A 13,888-nucleotide genomic window follows, 5' to 3' on the forward strand; every position below is an offset into this window, starting at 1 on the left:
GCATTTTCAGCAATTCCAGAATAGAAAAACGAAAAGCCGTCTCGAAAGAAAGCTTTTAGGACGCAAGAACTTCTTGCTTCACAACATGCAGGAGATCTTTCAGAAAATCCATATTTCATGGCGGGAGAGTTTGTTATTGACCAGGGGATCCTACAGATGTGGATGCAGATTTCCACGTACAGTATGTTCTTTAAGCCCCCGATGGCCTCAAGCGAAGAGAGATGGTGCCGAGTGATTGATAGACCATGTCTGAGACATCACACCCCTTTAACATGGCTTTCTTGGTGCTGAATTGACCTCAAAGGGGCACATACACGTACAAAAAACACTTGCGCACAGGTAGTGTTCATTAACGAGAGGTATTAATGCGCTCCGCACTTCGTCCAACCATTAGCATCATAAAGTTCTAGTACGATGATATTTTTCATCGTAAATGAAACCTAAATCACACTTCGGGCAAAAAACTTCAGCCTTACCAGAAGTCAGTAGGGATCTGTTAGCGTTACAGTTTTTAAGCGAGAACTTCCTTTCTTTCACGCAAGACACTGCACCTTAAGTAGACTGCGCCACGCAGGATCCAATTGAGGGCTTGCTGTCGCCACTCTAAAACACCATCAACTTCTCTATCCACACCGAGATGTTTCATTAAAGGTACACACAGCCGATTTTTGGGAAGGTATGTCCTCTACCTCATTAGAAAGCCAGCTTTTTATATACGGGAGCTACAACAAGGAATTCTTAAATAAACAGGCGGGAATAATTTTATTTTTCAGTAAAATGTCTTAAGTATGAAAGGTGGCGCCTTCTAGTGTCTAAACGTGACACTGCCGTACGTGCACAGACAAGTACGTGGGTTGCAACGGGTGGTTCAAAAAGCGCATGAAGGAATAGGAAAGGTTGCACATTTCTTCTTTTAGCAGGAGGCAAGTTTTTAAATATCTCTTTTCACCTCACGTACAGTTAAAAGTATGTTGCAGCACTGGCCAATGTCATGGTTGCCAGCACTCCTTTAGGCTGGCCGCGTATGGCAGGTTGCACAAAAATTCTGATTTCAAATGTTCTAGAGCAATAGCAGCAAACCCGTTTCGGGTTAAGGGTTTTTAGGTCATTCTTTTTCCTTTGGGACACAGAAAAGATTCTAGACAGAAATCGGTTGTCTGTACGTTTAAAGTTAGGCGGATCAGCGAGGCCCAGAAATCAGGGGAAACAAACCCATGTGCCCCGAACGGAGTTGAGAACCGGGAAAATAAGGTTTTCGATTAACCTTTGCATACGAACACTAAAGGGTAGTCAGCAGCCTTTATAAAAATAGATGCATAGGTAGACACCACTGAGAAAGAAATCGCAAATCTCGTTGGAAAGATACTACACAAAACCCGTTGTACGCCACCTCGCTGCTGGAAAACGTTTGCCCATTTAACATTTCCTAATTTACTAATACAATAAGAAACGAATTTAACCGCAGCTGGAAAAAGAAAACGTTTATTTTTGTTTCGAAAACTGTCTGAACAGGCTTCTACAGAGCAATGTGGTTCGAGGACGATGTGTTGCTCACTTCCTGTGCATTGCCAGTAAACGGCCGTGCTTCTCTAAACATACCATTTCCCTTGCATGGTCTTGCATGCAGTTACGACATTCCAACAAATCAAGCCTGCTCGTTTGTTTCCTTCATAGAATCCGAGATCTTAAAGTGCGCATACCTTTTCATTTCGGACACGCTCCTTCGCAAAGATTTTCGTTCTTATGCAACCTCCTCTACCTGCAATAAGCAAAGCATTGCTTTTGTAGAAAATGCAGAGCTTTTGCCTTCGCATATCGTACTCCCCGTGTGTGTACGAATCGGCTATTAGGGCCCGGAATATAACAAATAAACTGAGACATAACGCTGACAATGCATTGGTTTATACTTAGATAATGGACTTAAACATAGGGTTTATGGTTATTTCAGGAGTTCGAGCAAAAATAATTCCCGCATGGCAACTATATAAATATTGCCAATCAACACTGCTTTACAATGACTCAGTATCAGTCATTCAGCGTTTCAAAGGACAAGCATACAGCTAAGCTGCTAACATTGATATATGCTGTAAGAGAAGGCTTAAACTTTATGCCATACAAATCAGTCTGCAAGGTAATAATATCATGCCTAACAGAAAATAGAAGCTCTCTTCACTTTTTATATTTTGGCATGTTTCACACACGGAACAAAGAAAAATGGAAGGAAAATACAGTTCACACGTCTAAAGTAGGAAATGGCCAATTGTGTTCTGTTTTTCACACCCGTTTTATGCACTGTAATATTTGCGCAATTTTTTCACTCAAACTGGTAACAACGTAAAGCTGCATCCGCAGTTCTCTGGCAAAAAATAAATGGCTCCAATCAACCACCAAGTATCATCCGGCACAGCCCACAGTAATATTTACTCAACGAGATTACTTGGCTATCGGGGTAGTTTTAATGCATAGTAAGCACGTAGAGCGAAAGACAGGGAGAAAGGAAGTGGGTATGATTTCCAATCGTCCAGAGCTCACATGCTTGATTTTAGCGCCCTTCAGATTTTTCGTCGCTAGCGGAAAGCACTTTCTAGCGGAGCGCCTCAAAAGCAGCATAGGCTCTGCGTGGAATTGAAAAGTATCTGCCTAATTGCCCAATGGTGAACTTTATTTGCTTTTTTTGGTCTCGTGTTTCTGTGGCAACCCAACATGCAATTGCACTTTTGCTTCTGGGAAAACACATACCTGAGCCTTCAGCGCAAGGCATTAGAGATTGCAGCTCTCTTTTCCGCTGTTAACGTAAAATGCGTTTTCCCTGGCGTCTTTTTCCTGGCGTCCCCCTAACCCCCTAAAGGCTCGTAATGAATAGGACCACGTAATCGTGAAACGTGCTGTTTATGGCGGGTGTCGTTTTGCCTGCAGAACTTGGTTTAACTGAAAGTAAGCTTTACACGTGCGGATATAGAGTACCGGGTGTTTATTCTGGCGTCTCCAGGGAACATCAACAGAAAATCGTTCGGCTACCTTCGCAATTGAGATGCGAAGACTGAGTAAACAGCGGAGCAGGTGGTCTTCATTACTTTAACTAAACTCTTTCTTAAGAGCAAGATGGTTAACAAGCAAAGCTTTCTCCACGCAAGCGGAGTGAAATGAATGTCCGCAATCCGCGCTCGTAAAATTCAAAATCCAACGTCCCAAACTCTGAAGCTCAAGTCCACTTCAACTCAGCGAAACTTCAAAGCCAACGCCCGCGATGCGAACCCAAAGGAACTGCTGAGCGCCGCGATTGCGATCATACCGCAATCCGCTACACGCCGGTTTCATAACGCGAGGAACCAAGGTTCGATGCTGATCTCGGGAAACGTTCTTTTTTCTTCAGGGGCGCGCTTTTCAAACTTTGATACCGGTGCGCGCTCTCCACTTTGATGGCCGACTTTTGACTGACGCCAGGCACCGATGGAACTCAAGTAGGCTGTCAGTGGCTGGTTTCAAAGCGTGCTGCTGCAGCCTCTGAACCTGAGCAAATGACGGCGTTCTTCTCACTCAGCGTCTACTTGTGATAAGAAAAGGCGAGTTCGTAAACCGTAAAAAAGTGGATAAATATCTCACAGAGATTATATTTGTTGTGTTGTTTGTTGTGATTTTTAAATCAGTATCAAGCTACCATTGTTAACGCTTTCATTTACACTCTACGTGTACAGAAGCTACAACACATTCATAGTACCTTGGCTTGTATCGTAAGAACTCATTCTGCTTTCAGGATTACCGTCAGCAGCGCAACATCAGCGCTGATTTAGAATAATCTTTTCAGTCGTGACATGCCAAATTGGTATTACACATTCAAGAAACAGGTACAGGAAACAGGATATCGACCCAACACAATAAAACACAATGCAAACCTACCCAGGCGTCAATCCAATGAAGCCCTGTGATTTATCTTCAACACAATGAACTGCATGGACCAGTCACTGTAGCCAATAATAACAATGTTCAGCATATCGAAAGTTCGGTCTCTGCAGAGGCATCCCGCAATGCAAACATGACAATTTACACTTGCAGTGCGAAGGCACATCTAAATTTTCATGGCCAATTAGGTGCACGTTGCTGCCACTCTCCGAATTTGCTTTGTTGACGGCATGAACAGCTCACTTGAGTACATTGTGGACAAACTCAACCACGAAGTTACCTTAGAGTTTAGGCTGTATATGTAGGTGCTTGGAGGCTCACCGAATTTTATTGTGTTATTCACAAAGGATCACCGATTCTCATATTTAGCCCTGTCATTACGCTCAATAAATATCGGTGGCGTGACCACACCTCCACAGGGCGTTTTCTTTCGCACTTGCGGCATGGACCGCCGCCACGTAGTCAGTGGTTTTCAAACACCCCAAGCTTGCCAGTATGGCGTCATTTCCATGCGACATAGCTAAGGCTTTGAAAGCTAAGGCTTTCGTGGGAAAATAAAGCTTCCCTGATAAATCTGTTTTGCTAAAACCACCTAAACATTGAGTAATATTCAAGAACTCGTTTACCAACTTCAAAAATTTGGGTACTGCAACCTTCGCATGACCAAACGTGGTTGCTACTAACTTGGGTGTCCTTCCCGAAGCAGCCTTTTTTTTTTTGCAGCTTTGCTACCGCGCTACGTGACATTGCAAGATCCGGTGCAGTCTTGAAACATTGCGCCAGACGCATTGAGAAACTTTGTGAACTCTAGGGATGAAGTATGGTGACATATTCAACCTATTTCGCAACCTCCAACATCAGGTAATTTTTCATGGTCTGGCTACTCTCCTAAGAGTGGTGCAAAGATTTTGGGAATGGCGTAGTCAGTTTAGTAAAACCTAGTCACTGTAAAGGTGAATGCTGTGCGGCTGTAGAAAGTAGCTATGAGGGGAATTATAAAGCTATATCTGAAAAAAAATGTTTTTTTAGCACCTAGTGCAGTGTTGCTTTGGCTAAACAATGCCTAGTTACATGCAATTCATTTAAAAATATGGAGAACAGTTGTGTATGTCATCATCTGCGCTGAATATTTCTTAACTATGATAACTGTGGACGTCTGTTCCTCTATTGCTACAGCTATTTTTCTTTTCCTTTACTGTTACAGCCTTGCATTTAGAAAAAAACTTGGACAGCTTTTGTTGGTTTGTGTGTCAACAGTGACAGGAGCTTTTTCACGAGAAATAAAAGGGGCCTGAAAGTATCTGTTCGCATTGCCTAGTCGTTCCATTCGGTTAACGTTGAGGATGTGTAAGTAACGTTTTCTATCTTCTCAGTGAGACGTATTATGCTCCACGAAAACGCTCGCTTAAAATTAACACTTCATTCTCCCAACTTTCCGCGCATCGCTCAGCCACGTCTGCTATGGTGACAGGTTAACGAGTCGTTGCGCTAGAATTACACAGATTTACAGCACGTATGCACTATGTGCATTATGCTGTGCTTGAGAGACAAAAATGAACTATGACGTTACTAAAGTAATTTCGGCGCCTGAAATGCATACGCTCTCCGTGGAGACATTCAAAGCCCATATATTTAGGCGATAGCACCATTGCAGAAGCACATGTCATTGCAATTGGTACTTCTACACAGCACCGCGTATATTAAGGCTTACTCCAATTCACAAGCACGGCCAACTGTTGTAAAAAATACTCTAAGCTACACCGGCAACAAATCACAGAAAAAGTCGTTTTCTCTCTCCTCTTTCTCTTCCCCGGCCAAGTTGTACAAATATAATTTACCACTGTCGCATTTCCTGCATTATGACCAACTCAAGGTATAGTACATCATCATTTTTTATGCCTCGCTTCTAGCACTCACCGTGTTCGCAGCCGAGCGTTAAAGTTATTGCTCGTTGAAAGCGGTTGGGAAAAGTGCGCACAGGCCTCACAGCTAGGAAGGGCGCCCACAAAAATCCATTTATCAAGAGGGTAAGGTTTAGCTTATTTGCTACAGGCGCAGGGGTCTTAAAAAGAATGGAAAATGGAAATTAAAAATATAAAAGTTTTGCAGAGCGCCCGCTGCCAGTACAAGCCCCAGTAGAAACAGCTTAGTTTCTTGCCGCTTCCCTTTTTTCCTGTTTTTGTACAGCCGGAAACTATCACCCTGTTGTATTGTTTTTGTGCGACATGCAATGTTTCAGCCTTTGCGCCTTTGTCGACTGAAATAGGGAACAAAAAAAATAAACTACATTTACGCAGCATCTAATTCAATTATGATTATAACGATTGTACTGTTTAATACTGCTAGGGCTCCTCAGCCAAATAGCGCCCATTAAAACTATAATGACTTTAAACTTGGTTGCATGCTGAACCTTTGACAAAAAGGGGTTTATTGAAATGGTTGATAAGCGCAGTAATTTCGCGAGTAAGATTTTAAAAACTTGATCAGACGCTCAGTCAGAGTGCCTCAGGGAGAAGTTTATGGCCAAGGCAAAACGAGCAACTCCTCTGATTTTTGTCAGAGCCCTAAGCGCTGTCCTCCAGACGGAGAAACACGTTAGGGTTACGTTCTGTATGATGTTAGCGAAGCTTAAAAGGCTAGGGTTCTATGTATTTTTGATGTCCGCGGAAAAAAATCCCGAAGTTCCATGCGGCTTTGAAGTGCAACATTTTCTATTGAGCGAGCGTTGGAACACGAACGTCCCCGTGCGTGCGGTCAGCACCATAGGCCGTATAAAACATGATTTACACTTCAAGCTTTTACGTCTCACAGCTTAGATATGCGTATTGATCAGATAAGGTAACAATTTGCGCCATTTGAAAGATGAACACATGACCTAATCCTCAAGTTCATACATTTCCTCCTATGGATGTGCAGTTAAAGGTTGAGTCAAGGAAATAAATGAAACGAAATGAAATGAGTTATTAATAGGCACCATTTAGAAGACCGGTAGTTGAATACGCCACATGAAGAATGCAAGGAGTTATCAATAGGCACCTTATTTAAGACTGACTGAGTAAAAATAAAAGTGTGTGCGCGTATGTTTGTGTCTTCCTGAAGACAAAAACAACGTAGCAGCCGGAAAAACGCAGCACTGAGAAACGTAAGAGCGGGGTTCTACTCTTACTTACCGAAACGTATCCGTCTTTCTCTATTACGCTCTTCGCATTCAACTCTGCTCCAAGCTTGCCGCAATGTTTCGTTTAGGAGATGTCTCGGAGTTGCGCGTGAGTTTTCTGTTCTTGATCTAATCAGCAAAGTACCGCTTTTGCAGGTCTGTTTAGTTGTTGTGTTGCGTACATACCCATAATCGGCTTACCTGCATGAAATGTGTTTCCTATTTGTGTATCCCAAGAACTGCGATTTGGGCTTGTTGGTATATGCTCATGATGGGTACAGCGCCAAAGACAACTTGGACAAGAAAGCGCTTCGTCCCGTGGTTTTTCTTGTCCAAGTTGTCTTTTGCGCTCTACCCATCCCGATTCAGAGTTCATGTTGCCTTTTTCTGATGAGTGGTTTTAGATTCCCTAAGGGACAGACATATTCTGCACAATTTCCCAAAGAGCAGATGCATTTGCTTTCCCTGTCAATAGCCTGATTTCTAGCAATTCCGCAATGACCTGAAACCCATTATTCTGCTACTTTGAGCCTCACTGAGAGTGCTGACATGACACTGATTAAAACAGAACAAATGCTGCATTCTGATGAGTACCCTTTATAAGACAGCTGTTACCACGGAACATCTGCGTATATGACCGTGCAAATTATTTTCTGTCGTACTATATGTTCTCTAACAGTCATAATTCCATACTTTCCAAGCATCAAAATGCTCGAGTAAGCGTGTAGTGTTTTGTAGGCATATAGGTGGCGCCTATAAGCATGCCATCGTAACACACAGGTTGCTCTAGATTGCGTGCACTGATATTTTTAGGAAAGGCTAAACATATGCTAATTTATTAGGGCACTGGAACATCTTTCCTTGTTGCTATTTTGCAAATAACATGTCGCCTGAAACTGGGAAAAACTTTTTCGATGCTATAATCCTTTTATAGGTGTCTTCTCAGGTGCCTTTGAAAATGCTATCATGAATGATAAAAGATTCACGGATGGTTTTTAAGGTAGTGAACGTAGGTCATTTTAAGACCACGTTACAGTGGGAAGTCGTATACTAGGATTTGGGACGGCGTTTCATCAAGTGTGATCTTTACTACACATAATAAGTCTTTCTAGGCACACTGGCCTTCCAGATACCACACATGGCATTCAGAATGCAAGCTTTGTATTGTGCGAGAGATTTGTGTTGACGACCTCACCGAACGTTCATGCCTTGTCTTTCCCAATACGTGGCATGACCAGATTTACAGTCTGCAGCCGATCAGACTCCAGAATAAATTTAAAATTCAACAATAAACTCCGTTGTTTCCATACATAATAAAAACTAATTGCCTACACTAGTTCACATTTGCAAGGTGTATGTTTGCGCCTGATCAGTAATAGCCGATAACGCCATTTCTCAACGCCTATTTAAACATCCCACAAAATTGCTACATCCAAGCTCAAACTCTTCAGCGTGTCTTTTATCCGCTGCTGATCATGCTCGGACGCCTCCCACGTGCCCACAGGTCTTGGCAAACATTCCTGCCTCCTCCTGCCTCCGATGTCCGAGAAATCGCGTAAGGTAATGCGGACTCGACTTCACACATGGCTTTTGCCACCACCGGGCATGCAAACAAGACAAGCGCAGTGTGGTCTCTAGAATTAGCACTGCATAAACTAGCTTGTTTGATCGCGCCAAGCTCAGGAGGAGAGACCCTGGCCGATATCCCGCCGAGTTCTTTGTATAGCGGAGAGCGTCCGCGTGTTGGCGCCACCTTCCAGGCTCAGGCGGCGGGTCGGACCGATCGCGCGCCGAGATTCCAGGCGTGCTTTTGGCTAACGCCGGCAGCTCGGCGTCCCCCGCAATTCTCCTCGGTGCTGCCGTAGCCAACGCTACTGCTCCTCCAGCGCAGCGTTAATCCAGACGCGGTGGTAGTCGCCCCGGATCCTCGTCAGCGATCTTCGCACGACTCCTCGCTTCCCGTTGTGTAGCCCACGCTCCTGTGACAGTCATTCTCCGCTGCACCGTCATTTCGACAATTTCTTGCTCTCCTTTCTTGGCGGTTTTGTTTTCAATCGTTGAAGTTGCAAGAGGAGAGCAAAACTAAGAGGGCGTGTTTGCCGCTTCCGGTAATGGATCCAGCGCTCGTGGCATTTCGTGGCTGGGTTCTACAGTGAACGATCCCTGAGGCCGCATCCTCGGACAGGATTTTCCCGCCTCCCATGGCGTGCTGCATCGTGTATCCACGGCACTCTCCTGACGCCGGTGAGTTCGGCCTTATTTGTATATTCTGCGGATAAAATGTTCTTCTAAGATCTTTTAATATTTCCGAACTACGGTGATGATAAACAGTCAGAGATAATTGGACTTGCTATCTAGTACTCTTGTCACGTGGTGTGATGGAATGTCTTTTAAGGTAAATGAGGTCAAGAAATGGCCTGAAAAGTGATTTGATATGGGGCAGACAGCAACAAAACTCATTAGTCAAAAATGAGATTAACTGGCAGCACTGTGACAGAAAAACGTTTTCACAGTTTGCAGTGAGGCTGATATTCTTGAGTTCAATTATGAACTATCTTATATACGTTAGCAGCTTAGTATAGCAAATACTGACATAGTGAAATTGTCACTTTAATAAAGGTTAGCCCCGCCACCGTTCGGAGTCATTTGTGGGAAAATATTTCAGTGCAGTAAACAGCCAAGGTAGGCAAATGTTTTTATCTGCCTTGTCAAGGAGCTTGGAACTAATACTGCTGGTTCGCCACAGTTTTTTAACCGAATTCCGGGAAAGGGTCGCCACCCCACCAGTAGCGAGATTCGATTTTTACTCTTGCGGCATCCCCAAATGCGGTGGGGTAACTAGTGTAAGACGTAGAATTGACTATTTACAACCGTATGTTTAAGCTCGCACGAAAAATTTCGTCGAAAGCGAACTCGGAAAAAAACGAAATCAGCACGAAACCGTTGTTCAAACACTGCTCCAGCAAAAGAAAAACACTAAATTTGTGTTCGCTTCAAACCCTTACAAAAGTGCTAAATACTTTAGATGCTGGCAAAGAATGGTATGAGCCGATAACAATAATTTGACAATTTCGTACAGGTTACATACACGGGGTATTTTATACATAGTGTGATGCTACTACTATTTAATGCTGCCACTTTTGGTCCGTGTTTTGACGAAAGGATAAACGTTTCATTCCGCTTCTTGGTGATCTCAGTGGTGTGGATAGAAGCTTGTAATTACTCCTTTATAGTAGTGAAACATATTAAAGCAGCGCATTACGGGTGAGATAGAAGGAAGAGAACAACACACAGTACTAGCGCCGGCCTGTTCCTATCCCTTTTTGTCTCATCCGCACCGCGCTGTTTCAATATGCTTCGACGCCGAAGAAACCAACTCGCCCACATTACGGCATTAACAAGTGTGCTTTACAGTAAAGCACCCGCTATAACGAACTTCATCAGTTCCAAATGGTTTATCATGACAAGGTTCCGTTGAAGTCGTACTCACAGTGAGTTTCCCAGGCGACGTGTCCTTTACAGTAAAGCAACCGCTATAGCGAACTTCATCAGTCCCAAATGGTTTACCATGACAAAGTTCCGTTGAAGTCGTACTCACAGGGAGTTTCCCAGGTCGCCTGAGAACAGTTTTATACAGGACAATAAAAATATCTTCAATATGTATTACGAAACTTACGCAAGCCAAAAACATTTAAGCGTTAATATTACCCACAAATTGGTGATAAAAGCATTGATTTCATTTGAGCACTCTGAGAAATCTTGAAGTTCAGCTTCCCCACAACGCTACAAAGAGATCAGTCAGAGCCCGCAGAAAGTGTGCGAAATCGGTGAATGCACGGGCCACCATTCAACATGGCTCAACAAATACGACCTTCGCAGGGTCAACCTTTGAGGCGTGCATCCGGTTTCACATCGCACTATGTACTTGAGCAGGTGCTTATTTGCTTGTAACATAGAAAGTTAAGCATTTTATTCGTGTATTTTGCACATTTGCTGGCTTTCGATGGTTCCTCTGGAGCGCCATGGCAAAACCGGCTGAAGGGAACTTACTAAATACAATTTTTACCCCGAAACCTGTGCATGAGAATACATGTTGTCATTAGTAAAAAAATGTGCCTGGGCAGAGAAATCCACATTCTTTTGGTTAAATATATTTTTCTAAGGCATAATCATTATTATTATGGTTAGCTCTCCCACTTTTTTGAAAATGCAGGCTTTAGTACATTTTAATATTAGTCTAGACATGAATTCTGTGGCATTCATTACGCCGACTTCTTTAAAATCCAGTTCAAGGTAATTCTGGCGAGGTGCCCGCATAGGTCGGCAAAACAGAAAGAACTCACTCAAACTCAATCACAATTTTTTTCATTCACGCTGTACTCAATCAAACTCAGACTCAAAAAGCTGGTCTGTTTACAAAATCACTCGTACTCACTCATCAAATACTCATTTGTAATCATACTCACTTGTACTCAAACTCATTTGTCCTCACGAGTATTCGTACTCAATCTGTACTCATGAGTACTCACCCAGTACTCATGAGTACTCAATCTGTACTCATGAGTACTCAATCTTCTGTACTCATGAGTACTACTCATTCTGCAATCATGAGTACTACTCATTCTGCAATCATGAGTACTACTCATTCTGCAATCACGAGTACTACTCATTCTGCAATCATGAGTACTACTCATTATGCACTCATAGTACACAATCTGTACTCATGAGTACTTAATTTGTATTACTCACGAATAATCAACTTATCTGCACTGTTAGCTAGGTCGTATCTCGAATGAAAGACTAAATAGAAAAAAATAAAATGTTTAATTGATTAGAAAAACACAGGATCGGGCTCAGGGGAGCTCGGGGCTTGTCGGTGCGGCCGTGGCCGTAAACTGCTGTTTTCTGCGTGTCTTCGGGTGGCAGCTTTTGTCGTCCGTTTTCGTTTCCAGGCGTGCTGATACTCTCCTAATCGTGCTCCAAATCAGAATTGTGCCTTCCCCCAGGCACAATGAAGCGTTTCTGTAGATTAACGTCCGTTCGTATCGAGATCACTGTCCGCTTATTCACAGATGCTCGATGCTGGCGTTTGTTTTTGTTGTTCCGGATACTAGAAACTTCATTAGGAGGGTGTTCGTCTCATTGAGCTTCGGTGAATTTCAAATCTGCTTTCTTTTATTGTGTGTGTGCCGTGGGATTCACTTCGTCAAAGCTGAACTTGACAGTGTTTACGGCGTTGCGTTAGTCGCGCCGCTTCCGTCGGCGATTGTGTTCGTGTAACTCGTCGCGTGCTTGATGCATGTGGGGGCGTAGACGTCCGGTGGCGAGCTGCGCTGTGTAGGGATGGCATAGTTCGGCGTGTTGAGGACGTTGCTTGAATTGACGTGTGCGTTGCGTATGATGCGGGAGCCGATTGGCTTTTCGTTTAGTGTGCGGTAGCGTGGCGTTTTCGTAGGGTGGCATGGCTGATCGGTCAAAGTCTTTGCGGCTCCGTGCTCGCAGTTGCCGTGGTTGTTTCGGAAGTGAAACCGTTGTGGTGGGGAAGCGGGGGTAGTTCGTGCCGTCCGTTCGGTCCCACATTCCTTGGCGTCGCAAGCGTGACTTCATTGTTAGGGCATTCGATGCCTTCGTCTGGATCGGGTTCATTCGTTGTCGTTTTTGTTGTGTCCGTGTCGTCGCTCAAGCCCTCGTCTTTTGCCCGTTGTTTCGAGAATGCTATAATCGCTATCTCTCCCATACAAGCAGGCTCCGTTCGTCCCGAGTCCGCTTGCTCGCGGTTGCGTCCTCTTGTACGAAATAGTGTTTATCGTGTGAGTCTCGGTCGGAGCGCGGATGCCGGGGATCTTGTTCGTTCTGGCTCGGACATGCCGCATGCGCTGGCCGTGTCGTTGCTCGTCGACGGACCTACCTGCACGAGTGTGATGTCGTTCGTCCGCTGGACTCGGGCTGAAGCAGCGGGTGTCGGAGAGCTCGTACGTTCCGGTAGGGTTGAACCGCGTGCGCTGGGTCTTTTGTTGCTTGTGGCCATGTGATTTCTGAGGTTGTAACATTCGCTGGCCAAGTCGGGATAGCAGCAGCACGATCGGAGGATGTCGCGAATAGCAGTTTCTTCTGTTTGTGCTGGCTTGGCGGTGTTCCATGCGCTGTGCATTTCGTTCGCCGTGGTCAGCTCGACTGGTTCAAGTTGGATGTCGTTCGTCACCTCTGGTGCGTTTCGTGCGCTGTGCGCCTCGTTTTATCTAGGACACTCCACTATAATTGGTGTGCGGTCGTTCGGCACGTATGGTGCATTTCGGGCGCCGTGCGTCTTGGTCGCTTGTCGGGGCCATATCTAAAAATCCGGATGCGATGTCGTTGGTTGCGTGGACCGGCGCCGGGACAGCACGAAAGAGGAACGGGCGAAAGAGGAACGGACGACACTGCAATACCTTGCGCTACGCAGCGCGAAGTTGCAAGTTTCACGGCGCAACCGCCACAAGTACTCCCTCCCTGATGTGTTTACCTCTTGGCTAAGGCTTGCGTGTTCGCCGATCCACACGGCGGACCAAAACGATTATTTGGACCGCGGTCCGCGCATCCCGTGATAAGACGTCACCAGTTCACGCGCCGCCGTTGGACCGCGCAGGACCGCGGCCTTCGCGGTCCAAATATTCGCCGAGGCTTTTCGGCCCGCAGTCTCGACGGCGGACCACGACATCATAACAGCGGCCGCGTCGCGTGGGCGGAGCCGCATCCAGTTGCGCCAATAGAGAATAGCGCGGGCAGCGCGGCTGTTTCGAAGCGCTCGAAGGAGCCTGTCAATCACCCGCGGTTGGATAAGCGACGGGCTAG

The 13,888-nt window shown here is 45.0% G+C and overlaps 1 protein-coding gene across 3 annotated transcripts in view; it reads left to right on the forward strand.

The window, feature by feature from the left end:
• Positions 1–8,876: 8,876 nt before the first annotated feature.
• The window catches only part of LOC144152548 (uncharacterized), a 495,420-nt gene continuing 490,408 nt past the window's right edge, over positions 8,877–13,888 (forward strand). For 2 of the 3 annotated variants that reach the window (XM_077683842.1, XM_077683844.1), the window contains exon 1: positions 8,878–9,301. The gene's annotated coding sequence lies outside the window, so the exon portion shown is untranslated. Of the gene's footprint in view, positions 9,302–13,888 lie in introns of all 3 variants that reach the window. The other variant, XM_077683846.1, reaches the window with a different exon arrangement.

This window comes from Haemaphysalis longicornis, unplaced genomic scaffold (assembly GCF_048455015.1).
Source record: "Haemaphysalis longicornis isolate Haplotype H1 unplaced genomic scaffold, Haemaphysalis longicornis Haplotype H1 scaffold_9, whole genome shotgun sequence".
Classification (NCBI taxonomy): domain Eukaryota; kingdom Metazoa; phylum Arthropoda; class Arachnida; order Ixodida; family Ixodidae; genus Haemaphysalis; species Haemaphysalis longicornis.